Genomic DNA, 14945 nt, shown 5'->3' with positions numbered 1-14945 from the left:
ATACTGGCTAACCGATAAATACTAGCTAACTGATCAATACTCGCTAACTGATCAATACTAGCTAACTGATACTCGCTAACTGATAAATACTCGCTAACTGACCAATACTAGCTAACTGATCAATACTGGCTAACCGATAAATACTAGCTAACTGATCAATACTCGCTAACTGATCAATACTAGCTAACTGATACTCGCTAACTGATAAATACTCGCTAACTGACCAATACTAGCTAACTGATCAATACTCGCTAACTGATCAATATTAGCTAATTGATACTCGCTAACTAATAAATACTCGCTAACTGGTAAATACTAGCTAACTGAGCAATACTAGCTAACTGATAAATACTAGGTAACTGGTAAATACTCGCTAACTGATCAATACTAGCTAACTGATCAATACTCGCTAACTGATCAATATTCGCTAACTGATAAATACTCGCTAACTGATAAATACTAGCTACCTGATAAATACTAGCTAACTGATAAATACTCGCTAACCGATCAATACTAGCTAACTGATCAATACTAGCTAACTGATCAATACTAGCTAACTGATAAATACTCGCTAACTGATCAATATTCGCTAACTGATAAGTACTAGCTACCTGATAAATACTAGCTAACTGATAAGTACTAGCTAACTGATCAATACTCGCTAACTGATAAATACTAGCTAACTGATAAATACTCGCTAACTGATAAATACTAACTACCCGATAAATACTAGCTAACTGATAAATACTCGCTAACCGATCAATACTAGCTAACTGATAAATACTCGCTAACTGATAAGTACTAGCTACCTGATAAATACTAGCTAACTGATAAGTTCTAGCTAACTGATAAATACTAGCTAACTGATACTCGCTACCTGATAAATACTCGCTAACTGATCAATACTAGCTAACCGATAAATACTAGCTACCTGATAAATACTAGCTAACTGATCAATACTAGCTAACTGATACTCGCTAACTGATAAATACTCACTAACTGACCAATACTAGCTAACTGATCAATACTGGCTAACCGATAAATACTAGCTAACTGATCAATACTCGCTAACTGATCAATACTAGCTAACTGATACTCGCTAACTGATAAATACTCGCTAACTGACCAATACTAGCTAACTGATCAATACTCGCTAACTGATCAATATTAGCAAACTGATACTCGCTAACTAATAAATACTCGCTAACTGGTAAATACTAGCTAACTGGTAAATACTCGCTAACTGATCAATACTAGCTAACTGATCAATACTCGCTAACTGATCAATATTCGCTAACTGATAAATACTCGCTAACTGATAAGTACTAGCTACCTGATAAATACTAGCTAACTGATAAGTACTAGCTACCTGATAAATACTAGCTACCTGATAAATACTAGCTAACTGATAAGTACTGGCTACCTGATAAATACTAGCTAACTGATAAGTTCTAGCTAACTGATAAATACTAGCTAACTGATACTCGCTACCTGATAAATACTCGCTAACTGATCAATACTAGCTAACCGATAAATACTAGCTACCTGATAAATACTAGCTAACTGATCAATACTAGCTAACTGATACTCGCTAACTGATAAATACTCACTAACTGACCAGTACTAGCTAACTGATCAATACTGGCTAACCGATAAATACTAGCTAACTGATCAATACTCGCTAACTGATCAATACTAGCTAACTGATACTCGCTAACTGATAAATACTCGCTAACTGACCAATACTAGCTAACTGATCAATACTCGCTAACTGATCAATATTAGCTAACTGATACTCGCTAACTAATAAATACTCGCTAACTGGTAAATACTAGCTAACTGGTAAATACTCGCTAACTGATCAATACTAGCTAACTGATCAATACTCGCTAACTGATCAATATTCACTACCTGATAAATACTCGCTAACTGATAAGTACCAGCTACCTGATAAATACTAGCTAACTGATAAGTACTAGCTACCTGATAAATACTAGCTACCTGATAAATACTAGCTAACTGATAAGTACTGGCTACCTGATAAATACTAGCTAACTGATAAGTTCTAGCTAACTGATAAATACTAGCTAACTGATACTCGCTACCTGATAAATACTCGCTAACTGATCAATACTAGCTAACCGATAAATACTAGCTACCTGATAAATACTAGCTAACTGATCAATACTAGCTAACTGATACTCGCTAACTGATAAATACTCACTAACTGACCAATACTAGCTAACTGATCAATACTGGCTAACCGATAAATACTAGCTAACTGATCAATACTCGCTAACTGATCAATACTAGCTAACTGATACTCGCTAACTGATAAATACTCGCTAACTGACCAATACTAGCTAACTGATCAATACTCGCTAACTGATCAATATTAGCTAACTGATACTCGCTAACTAATAAATACTCGCTAACTGGTAAATACTAGCTAACTGGTAAATACTCGCTAACTGATCAATACTAGCTAACTGATCAATACTCGCTAACTGATCAATATTCGCTAACTGATAAATACTCGCTAACTGATAAGTACTAGCTACCTGATAAATACTAGCTAACTGATAAGTACTAGCTACCTGATAAATACTAGCTACCTGATAAATACTAGCTAACTGATAAGTACTGGCTACCTGATAAGTACTAGCTACCTGATCAATACTAGCTAACTGATCAATACTCGCTAACCGATAAATACTCGCTAACCGATCAATACCCGCTAACTGATAAATACTAGCTAACTGATCAATACTCGATAACCGATAAATACTCGCTAACATATAAGTACTAGCTAACCGATAAATACTCGCTAACCGATCAATACCCGCTAACTGATAAATACTCGCTAACCGATCAATTCTATCTACCTGATAAATACTAGCTAACTGAGTATTGATCCATTACCTGATCAATACCAGCTAATGGATGAATTCGCTCTAACGGCTAAATACTAGCTCTCTGATGGTTCATGAGTTGCACCTTTAATCTGTTTTAGAAAACTGGTTGATCTAATGCTTCACACATTCATCTACGTTGGAGATAGCTGGGATTTATTAGTTCTGGATTTATGGAGAAAAAAGTCTAATGGAAATGTTTAAAAAATATGACTGACATATTATGAATATGTCCAGCTTGTCCAAGTATGTTGCATTTAAAGACTTATAGGATGAAATTTTGCTAAAATGTTGTGGAGGTCGAGACAATTCATCAGACACTTTTATAATAGATATAATAAATCGACTTGACAAAAGCAAATGAAAAAGCAGAGAATTGGACATGAGCACTTGAATGATTTGCAACTTGCTGAAAGAAACAGGGATTTGAAGTTTGAACAAGAAGTTTAGAGAAATTCACCAAAGCAACTAAGAAAAACTAACAGGATGTTTCATGTCTGAAAGCAAACGCCTTGGTTTTCCTGGCTTTCATATTCAGGAAGAAGTAATTTTGTGTCAAACATAATTTTAAAACAAGAACTATAAACTGGTTGTGCTTCAGTGGAAGGATAATTTGTCATTGCAGTAAACAGGTGGCCTATGATCTTAGTTTGTTCCGAACGTCCATTGCAAGGTTTCTTTTTTTCCTCAGTTTTCTTTGGGTTAGGGTTAGTATGTACTAGTTGGTACTAGTGGACTTTATTTGACACTTTATTTCTTACAGGAAGGCGGGAGAAAGAAGAACCTCGTCCTATGTACCGCAAAGGAAGGGAGTGGAATCTCTAACTTTAAGAGCAGACTGGTGATTATCACACCAGTCTGCTCCTCTCATCTTTTCACTGGTATTTGTTCCTCTGGATTGTTGAAGCGTGAAACGCTCTGCTTTGAATGAGGTGACCCTCTGCGGGAGCCAGGCTCTTAGGTCACAGTAGGAAATGTGATTACTCTGCATTATGTAAGATTAATGCGTTAAACTTTTTAGATTAATTGCATGTGTTAACATCGATAGCCCTAATGTATATATATAATGTATATATATATATATATAAGTCTATTTATGCACAAAATGAGGGAAGGAGGGACTATAAGGAAACATTACTAAGGAAATGAGATAGCCAAAATGAACCAACTCTTTACTGCCATTTTCTATTAATCAATCCAATATTCTTGCATGTGTTTGATTAATAGGCATTCATTCTGATGCCATCACTGTTGAACAAGGAGCCGTCGTCTGCTCACACTTCTTTCACAGTCTCTAATTAAGATTTTATATTCATGTTTTGTGTTGTCAATAACTGACACATTTGAGTTTACAGAGGCTCACTTGTGGATATTTTAGGGTCACATATGGAACTCCGTGATTCCTAATTGAACTTGATGGAAAGGCAGCAGAAATCAGAAAGAGCTCCTGGTTCATCCTGGGAAATATGTACAGACTTGAAGGAACCTCGTTCCTCTGGTCAAACTAAACCCCTAACCCTAACCCTTATAACCAATGGAGACAAAATGCAAATGTCCCATCGTCCCGCTTCAGAGGGCAAAGACTCCCAGATATGAGCGGGTTCTGGTCCAAAATGTGCAGAAGGACCCCAGGACATTCTGCAGATCATACACTGATGTGACGTCCAACGTTAACATCAGCGTCCACAGTCTAAATTTCTAAATAAAAAAACTGAACCTAATCAACAGATTAAAACCAATGCATATCATGTCCATCCAATAATTTAGCAGAAGAAAAAGTTTTTTGAATGAAAAGGTTGAATATAAATGTTGATTTGTGGTTTTCATTTAAAATGAGATTAATTGCGATTAATTACAGACGCTGCAGTTGACTCAATTAAATTATATAAAGAGAGGAAGACAGAGAGAGATCTCCAGTATGAACCCTTACCTGTTCATTGAAAGTTCACAGGTGTTTTACACCCTGATCCGCTTTAACATTTTAACCTGCCCACATGACTCGACTCTCACTCACGCTAGGCTGCCACGTATTGTCACCAAACATTCAATAAAGGGGATTAAGCCCCGTTTCATCTCCTCCTTCTGGGTTTTCTGTTGATTCTACGGTTCATCACATCCAGCTGGGGAGTCTTCACTTTGCCCAGAGTTTGCACTAAAGGATCCGACTGCTGAGTTACTTTGAAGATCAGCAGCTATTATTCCTCAAGTGCCCACATTGTTCTCCGCCTGAATTAGAGCACCTGAATCCACTAATCGATGGTTGTTGGTACAAGAACGACACGTGACGTCCGAGTGCTGACAGAGAAAAGCTGCTGCTCTGATGTGGAGCAAACTGGGATTATCTCAAGTTGTCAATTCATGGTGAGCTATTTTTAAAATCATGCTTTTGTACTTTCATAAAGTTGTTCAATAATGTAAAATGTTTAAAAATTCCCATTAATTAAAAAAATGAACAAAAGTGACCTTTGATGTTTCTAGTCAGCTGATTTTTCCTATTTATAAATGTTTTAAAATGCTGTGAATACTTATTATAACTTTTATGATGTTTATAATTATTATATCTTTCATAGTGTCACAGTGCTTATTGAACAGTTAATGAGTCTGAATATGATCAGCTTTATATTCTACACATTCTTTTATCTTTAAACGCTCCGTTACTTCTCAAATGCTCCTCACATTAACACTGATGATTAAAAATGACTCGGCGTTTTTCACTAGAGCCACATCCTACAAACATTCATCCACTGATGTGAAGGTTGGCAAAAAATCACCTCCACCTGGATCAGAGTAGCAGGACGCAGTGGGAAGCAAACCCAGAACTTCACTTTGCATGACAGTCGCTGAGTCAGGCGGAGGACGGCGGTTCGATCCCTGCCTCTCACCCTGTGCCTCTGTGGACCGGGGAGTCTAATCATTTGCTTTTCCCCTCTGTGCTGGGCATTTGGCCTCCCTGGGGCATTAGGCCTCCCAGGGGCATTTGGCCTCCCTGGGGCATTAGGCCTCCCAGGGGTATTAGGCCTCCCTGGGGCATTAACCCTCCCTGGGGCATTAGGCCTCCCAGGGGCATTTGGCCTCCCTGGGGCATTTGGCCTCCCTGGGGCATTAGGCCTCCCTGGGGCATTAGGCCTCCCTGGGGCATTTGGCCTCCCTGGGGCATTAGGCCTCCCAGGGGCATTTGGCCTCCCTGGGGCATTTGGCCTCCCTGGGGCATTAGGCCTCCCTGGGGCATTAGGCCTCCCTGGGGCATTTGGCCTCCCTGGGGCATTAGGCCTCCCAGGGGCATTTGGCCTCCCTGGGGCATTTGGCCTCCCTGGGGCATTAGGCCTCCCTGGGGCATTAGGCCTCCCTGGGGTAGTGCCTTGTGTCCATCTTCTAGGGGTTGTTGCAGCCCTCAGGAATCAAGTCGCCAGTCCTTTGCTACCTTTGGGTACCAATGGACTCACCACTCAGACAACTGTGTTTACACACACACACAAACACACACACACACACACACACACACACACACAAACACACACACACACACACACACACACACATCATTTTGTCTTTTTGGGGACTTTCCATTGACTTCCATTCAGTTCTACACCCTAACCAAAACTCAGTTGCCTATATGCCACAGACTTCTGTTTTGGCACTTCTGCATTTTTTCGCCACATAGTACACTCCCGGTTTACAGGCAACATCCCGGTTTGCAGGCAACAGTAGATTAGCAATGGCGTTTTTCGCTCAGTCCCTGCAGGACTTGCCCACAGTAACGATTGACAATGTTTATAGGATTATTCAAACGGCCTCAAAAAGGACAAGGGATTTAAGTTGTATGTGTCCAGTTTTATAAAGGACTTTGAAGGTGAGCGAATGTTAAAAGTTCTCCAAAACGCCTTGTATGTGTCTAACACAGCTAAGACAGCCAATCTTGCATAAGTGCTTTGTAAATATTAAGTATTTGTCTGATGTCATTTATTCACCCTAATCTCAGTCTCAAACTAGGAGGCAGGAGACGTGACGGTTAAACAATAAAAATCCTCCAGTCCATAGAGCTGAGTGCTTCAGGGAAAAGTGGAAGAAAAAAGCAATCCAACATGTTCATTGTTCATTTCGATGAAAAATGAGTAAGTTTTAAGTTTGAAGGACTTTCAAGAAGTACAATTTCATTTCATTTATATCAGGTGTGCCCAATCAATTGATCTCGGTAAGGTTTTAATTAAATCTCTGCAGTATCATTTTAAGGAGACGGACTGAACACTGCTAGGAGGCAGACATGAGCGCTTTGGATAATAAAATATTTATTAATGTAGGAGCCATTTATCCTTTCCTATGTTTATCGCCACCTGGGGGCTGATGTATTTTGAGTTCTGTGTGTCTGATGGGGTTATTTAAGGTCAACCATGATTCTGTTCAGGTGTTGTTAGTAGGAAGAGGCAACAGTTTTCTATTGTGCTTGGTTTGGGTTTGATGTCGAATTTATGTGGATTTCAATGGAAATGGTGAGACAATGGACATTGTTCGGATAATAAAAGACTTTATTATAAATCAAACTAGAGATCGGCATCCAGGATCTTAATTGAGCGCACGTAAGACCAACGCCTTTCACGAATAACAACCAGTAGCCTAAAACGTAGGATTTTAGTCGCTACAATTAATATCCAAAATGTTAATAACTTTATTCAACAGAAAAGAAGATCTCAATAAAACATGTTCAAATTAATTCCCCTAGGTGTTTTTGGGATTATCAACCTGCAAATTATAAAAATGGCCGACTGGTAAAGGCTTGGGCAAAGAAGCCTGATGTCTGAGCAACTACAAAATAATGTATTATATATTAAATGTTCTAGTTTTACATAAAATAAAACTGAATCTTTCATAACAGCATTTCACAGATCTGATTTCCCTTTTCTCAGAGTTGACATTAAATGAAGCATTTGCACATATATCAGGCTTTCAAGTGTTATATTAAAATGCAACACTTTCTTTTATTACTAGCAGAGTAATGTGAATATCTCAATAAGTTAATCAAATAATTCAATATACTGACTAAGGACAATTTTTTTTCATAACAGATCTTTTTTCTCTCTCTTTTCTAGAAAACAAATTAAACATGACAGTGCTTTCAAAAAGCAAAGCGCCTAGCCCTTACCCAGGAGACATGAGGAGACGACAGGAAGGAACCAAGGAAAGATGGGAGTGAACATGAGGATCTGGTAAGTTGTGGGAGAAAACGAGAGCTGGACAAAAACCTGAGCTGACGAAACTAACTGATCACAGGAGAGAGTAGTTGGAAGAGGAGCCGGGCTGAGGGGCACAGGGAACGGAGCTGGAAATCGTTTTAGCGCTAAAGAAACTGTTTAGTGATAAACGTGATAAACGAGAAAGAGACAAAGACATGAGAGGAAACTAACAGAAACACGGCTGACCTAACAAGAAGAAGAAGAACTCAGGAACACAGAAACTAGAATAACCAAAAGGACTAAACAAAGAAATAAACCTAACTAGAAACACTATGAGGGATAGATGTAGACCAAGAGAATAACTAGACATAGAGCAACTTGAAACACTATGAGGGGGCTGAAATAAAGAAACACAAAAGTGAGAAAAATCTAACAAAAATTAGTAACAACAAACCATCAAGAAGAGTAAAACAAAAGGTGAACTATAATACATAAAAAGAGGAACAGCAAAAACACAGAACACAAAACCAAACTCAGAGTCCTGCCAGTAAACACTGAATGGAAATGTTAAAGTAAATCACGAATTGGATTCCATCTTCACTGGAACAAATCTGACCCATGAACTCTGCAGAACATATGACTGGACACCAGGACATATGTTCAGTGGAGGTCATGTGAAGACTGATCAACATGTAGAGATATCTTCAGAGCAGATTGTGGTTTGTGTGGTTTCTGGTCTGACTGCTCATTAGTTTGTGCCTGTCGGTATTTTATGCCTTGTTGTCTGGAAGAGCAATCGCAGCTTCTTTCCTCTGACATATTTCCTCCTTTAAAAGGATTTACCAAAACATGCTTTGATGTTTAAAGGTCAGGCAGAAACAACTTCCACATAGCCACACATTTACTGCACCTCATTGACCTTTGAACCCTGACTTCAATTTTGAAGCAGTGATAGTTCACAAGCAAAAGGTTGGCGTTACCAAATAGCCAATCCTGGAGCACTATTCACTTTCCTTGATGCTGATTGGCTGTTCTCCCCAGAGCAACGATAAGGGAGTGTTTGCTTCCATGGGAGTGTTGAGATGCTTTTCACTGTGTGTTAAAATACATTTGGTGCTTTAACATTTAAAATGGGCAGTTAGAAGCATTTCAGAAGCAGTCTCAATTATTAACAGATTTTAGCTAATCCTTTATCTCTAGCCTTGCAAATATCATTATTATTTAAACTGGAAAAGATGAACAGAAATCATTGTCTGCTCAGCATAACTGCTGTTTCCCAGCAGGTTTCTGCTCTGCATAAAACACACAGATATAAAACATCACATCATGTTAAAAAGCTGCTCAGTGATTTCTCAACTACCAGCAGCAGAACCCAGTTCTACCCCAGGTATAGAACTGGGTGGTGTAGAACTGCATTATGTAGAACTTAATTTATGTGCTCTAGCTTCCTGATTTTAGTCAGAACTCCAGCAGCAACGTTCTGGATCAGCTGCAGATGGAGCATTGATTTTAAAGTTCAGGGGTTTTTCCCTTGATTCCCAAATATTCCAAACAGTCTTATTTTCCCTGGAATACCTTTTTACAGTTTAGTGAATTGTGACATAATGTAGCAACCCCTCCCTTCTCTTGTGTTTTTGGCTCTTGTGTAGGAAATTGTAATTAGGAAGCGTTGATCTGATTAGAACATTTTCACTGAACCATGTTTCTGTTAAAAACAGGATGTTGATATTTTGCTCAGTAATGAAGGAATTTATCAAGAAGGGTTTGTTTCCCTGGGAAGGATCTGGTGTTTACCAAAGAGAGCTGGATGGTGTTTCAATTGGATCCTCCTTTAGAGTGGATAAATCTGGGGTTTATTTACCGTTACTGGTAATGGTAGGTAGTTCTCTTACTTATTAGCAGTGTATTTTACCTTAGGGCTGAAGGAAAGGTGCAGAACTAACATCCAGATATCTGATATATATCTGATATATATCTGATATCTCCACATATCAGATATCTGATATGTGGAGGAGTTGGTGCAGATGTAGTCCAATCGGATGGAGTGTTGGGCCAGATGGTGCTGTAAGTTGTGTTCCCTTATTTAGTTGTTCATTCATTTATTCTGTGAAATTTAAAGAGGTGAAGCAGGAGATGATGAGTAAGGAGGTAATGTAAAATGGTGAAAGATAGAGAAATAATATACAACTCATAAGGGAGCAAAACACACACAAATGAAAATAAACACCTAATTCAACTCAATTCTGTGTGTTTATATCGTAAAAACCATCCTGAGGCACTTTAGAAAAAAATTATTTTGATTCAGTTCCAGATGGATTTCAACTGATCCCAGTTAACAATCAGTTCTTTATTCAAGTTAGCGGAAAAGCTTTTAAGCAAACCCAGCAGAGCATCACTCCTCCTGACCAGCAGGGGGCGACAGTGGAGAGGAAATCACCCCTTTAACAGGAGGAAACCCCCAGCAGAACCAGAACCATGCTCAGTACCAGCGGCCACCTGAAGGTTAGAGAAGGTGGAGAAGAATTGAGCCAGGAGAAGTTTCTATGTTCACACAAATGTATTTATTTTCCCTTTGGGATTAATAACGTAGTTTTAATTTTGAAATAAACGGTCAGGTGATGGCAGCATCATGCCAGCCAATGCCCCGCCTCCAGGAAGGAATCAGCCAATCAGAATGCAGAGCAGGAGTAGCTTCTGGAGAGGAAATAACTGAGAGAAATCAAAATGTTAACAGTTAAACTAACAGCAAATATTGCAGATTGGAGAGTAGTAGGAGAAGAAAGTCAGGATAGGTCAGTTTGTCCTCCAGCAGCAGAATATGACAGAATGACCTATATTAAAACAAAGACAGATTTTAAAGGTGTTTCAGTCAGGTAAAAAACACAGCATGAATGACCAAAAAGACATTTTGTGTGATTATAATAAAAGAGAAATACAACCTGGTTACAGAGGCAGCATATCGAACTCTCTACTGGCCCCTACTGCCCACTGAACTGGCCGAGCAGCTCTGTTTTAACGGTCAGCTTTAGGAGAGAGGAACTTCAGTCCTGGTCTAGAAAGTATTCAGACTAACACTGAGAGTTGCTTCCATAGGAGAGGAGCCTGAAAACTAAACCAACAACCTCTGTCTGGTCAGAATTGAGACACTTTAGAGTTATCCACGTTTTAATGTCCTCAAGACACGCCTGCAGTCAACCCATCAGACTGCCTCATCAGAGTTTATGGGTCGATGGAGCTGAGTATCATCAGCATAACTGGATATTTATGGTAAATGTTCTGTGCTGGTGTAGTGCTTTATCAAGTCCAGACAACTCCAAAGCTTTTCACACTAGATTAAGCCTCTGATGGTGGTGAGCTACTGGACGGTAGCTACAGCTGCCCTCAGGCAGTCTAACAGAGACCAGGCTGCCATGCAGCGGTGCCCCCTGCTGGGCCCTCTGGCCCCTGAACTGTTTTGTCCAAGAATGTAAGAGGCGGATGGGGTGGGAACTGAACCAGCCTCGACAGACAATGTGAACATAAATCTGAGGAACAGGAGAAAACATGAGAAGTTTGTCTGGTGTGACTGAATGTGTGAGGTGTTCTCAGCTTGTTCTCTCTGCTCCTGTCTCAGCGCTAAAGCTACGCAAACAGCAATTACCAAATTACACTCTCCAAACCAAACACTGTGATTCAAACAGAGGAATCAGCTGGAACTGCTCATGCTAAGCTGCTGGGACTCTAGTGGCAACGTGACGGGCGACACTGAAAACCTTTGGTTCAGACGAGGATGTTAATGGAGGCTTGTACTGAAAAACAACTGATGTCATAGAAGGCTTAAGGCTTTAAAATGGTCATGGGAGAAGGAAACCTCACTTTCCAAAATGCAACTTGGACAAATCAGCTAAAAGCAACAAACAGAACTCCATCATCTTTTTGTCATTCTGCAACAAAAAAAATTTCTTGATCATCTAGTTATGACAAGACTGCAGTTCATCTGAAGCTCTTGTTAAAGTTTGACACATTGCTAAATCCAGTTCTGGACCAAAGTGTAAATATCTTAAAATGCATTTTTGTTGCCTTTTTCTTTAGGGCTTTAATCTGAATATGCATCAGTAGAAATGGAAGCAGCACAACCATCTGGACTCAGAACATTTGAGCTGTTTAAAGGTTCAACTAAAGATTACCTTTCTGTCACTTGGCATTCACCTTTATTAATTATAGTAGTTATAATAAAAAATTTTAAAAATTAAGTTTTCTTTGAATTTGATGAGTGTTGTCTTCTTGAACGGTAAACGTTCAGAATAGATGCACTAACAAGAGATACACCCTGATTAAGTTAAATGTTATCCTGTTACTATCAGGCCAAAAACCTTAAATAAAGCTGAAGTTAGAAAAAACACCAAAAAGTTCCAACAGTCCAATGTGTCAAATCAGCACAGAGTCATCATTTGAGTTTAGGAGCTAGTCAGAGTGACAGGAAGTAGATTAACAAAAAGGACTTTTCTCTGAAAGTGATACTGGTGAAGTGTGAGTGGGTTCTGGTTCTGGTTCTGGTTCTGGGTTCTGCACTGTTGATGAAGATCACAAGGTAGCTGAACTGCTTGGAAGGAAAACAGCAAGTCAGAGTGGGGCAACAGGATTTTCTCTACAGGTCAATGGAAAGACTTCTTTGTCTCTGATATTTGATATGGCACAATTTTATGTGATGGCAGCAATTTACTGCACATGTTGAAACATGATGTGAAACAAAAAGCTGGGAAACTGTAATCCTTTTTGTAATAATGCTCATACATATGCACACGTGGGTACACACAGACACTCAGTCGTTCACAAAGATCCGGTCAAACAGCATTTACTGACAAACTGCATTGGTACTTTCTGTTATTCATAAAGTCAACATCTAAATGAGTCATTTTCCACTTTTGCTTTCAGACAATGAAGAAAAACTCAATAATTACTTTAAATTATTCAGTGCAGCTTAATCTGATTGGAGTATTGCTTAGAGGTCAAGCTGATGATGAAGAATCTTTCATGAGTCGTCATCATTTATCCCTGCAAGAGACACTTGTGGAGTTATTACATAAATCCAAAAATCATCATCGTTCAGACTTTGTCCCAGCTTGCTTGACTTTAATTACTCTAAGTGTTTCTGAGTCGTTTTTTGTTGAGGAAGTTTTCTGCTGTAACTTAACCCATGAGCAGGACTGGGATGTTTTTCTGAAAAATTACATCATTCTGAATTTTTTTAAAGATTTGTTTCTGAGTTCAACATCAGGTGAAGGTTTCTTTTCACTGTGCAGGAGCTGCGTCATCAGGTCAATTCTCCACATTTTGAACCGTTGAGCAGAACAAAGGTCATGACTCAGGGACTCGGACCGACTTCTCCACCCCCACCTTCAATGCTGTTCAGCTGCGGTCACCGTCCAGCTCACTGTTTGGCACCCAGTGATTGCAGAAACCCCCCAGCTCCAGGGCGGAAAAACAACAAGTTGCTGCCAGCAGAGGTTACGCCCTTTACAAGTCCCTGCTTGGCCCCAAGTGGCTTCTACAAACCTCAACGTATTTGTCTTTAAAGGCTGGTCATTTACAGACATTAGCCGGAACAGATCTCAACTTGTGGACAGATATGTTGATTACACTTTTTATTTCAGGAGCATGAACAAAGTCAGATCATGCTCCTGAGATAACCCATTAGCAGTCATGTGCTAATTAGTTAGCCCTCATACTAACACTAGTCTCTCTGGACTCTCTAGACCCCATGCTAGTCTCTCTGGACTCCATGCTAGTCTCTCTGGACCCCATGCTAGTCTATGTGGACCCTCTCGTCCCCATGATAGTCTCTCTGGAACCCATGCTAGTCTCTCTGGACCCCATGCTAGTCTCTGTGGACTCCATGCTAGTCTCTCTGGACTCCATGCTAGTCTCTCTGGACTCCATGCTAGTCTCTGTGGACTCCATGCTAGTCTCTCTGGACCCCATGCTAGTCTCTCTGGACCCCATGCTAGTTTCTCTGGACTCCATGCTAGTCTCTCTGGACCCCATGCTAGTCTCTGTGGACTCCATGCTAGTCTCTCTGGACTCCATGCTAGTCTCTCTGGACCCCATGCTAGTCTCTGTGGACTCCATGCTAGTCTCTCTGGACCCCATGCTAGTCTCTATGGACTCTCTAGACCCCATGCTAGTCTCTCTGGACCCCATGCTAGTCTCTCTGGACTCCATGCTAGTATCTCTGGACTCCATGCTAGTATCTCTGGACCCCATATTAGTCTCTATGGACTCTCTAGACCCCATGCTAGTCTCTCTGGACCCCATGCTAGTCTCTGTGGACCCTCTCGTCCCCATGCTAGTCTCTCTGGACTCTCTAAACCCCATGCTAGTCTCTCTGGACTCTCTAGACCCCATGCTAGTCTCTCTGGACTCCATGCTAGTCTCTCTGGACTCCATGCTAGTCTCTCTGGACCCCATGCTAGTCTCTCTGGACCCCATGCTAGTCTCTGTGGACCCTCTCGTCCCCATGCTAGTCTCTCTGGACAATCTAGACCCCATGCTAGTCTCTCTGGACTCTCTAGACCCCATGCTAGTCTCTCTGGACTCTCTAGACCCCATGCTAGTCTCTCTGGACCCCATGCTAGTCTCTCTGGACTCCATGCTAGTCTCTCTGGGCCCCATGCTAGTCTCAGTGGACCCTCTCGTCCCCATGCTAGTCTCTCTGGACTCTCTAGACCCCATGCTAGTCTCTCTGGACTCTCTAGACCCCATGCTAGTCTCTCTGGACTCCATGCTAGTCTCTCTGGACCCCATGCTAGTCTCTCTGGAGCCCATGCTAGTCTCTGTGGACTCTCTCGTCCCCATGCTAGTCTCTCTGGACAATCTAGACCCCATG

The sequence above is a fragment of the Xiphophorus couchianus genome, chromosome 7 (assembly GCF_001444195.1).
Source record: "Xiphophorus couchianus chromosome 7, X_couchianus-1.0, whole genome shotgun sequence".
Taxonomy (NCBI): domain Eukaryota; kingdom Metazoa; phylum Chordata; class Actinopteri; order Cyprinodontiformes; family Poeciliidae; genus Xiphophorus; species Xiphophorus couchianus.
Note: the sequence above shows the minus strand (reverse complement) of the source record.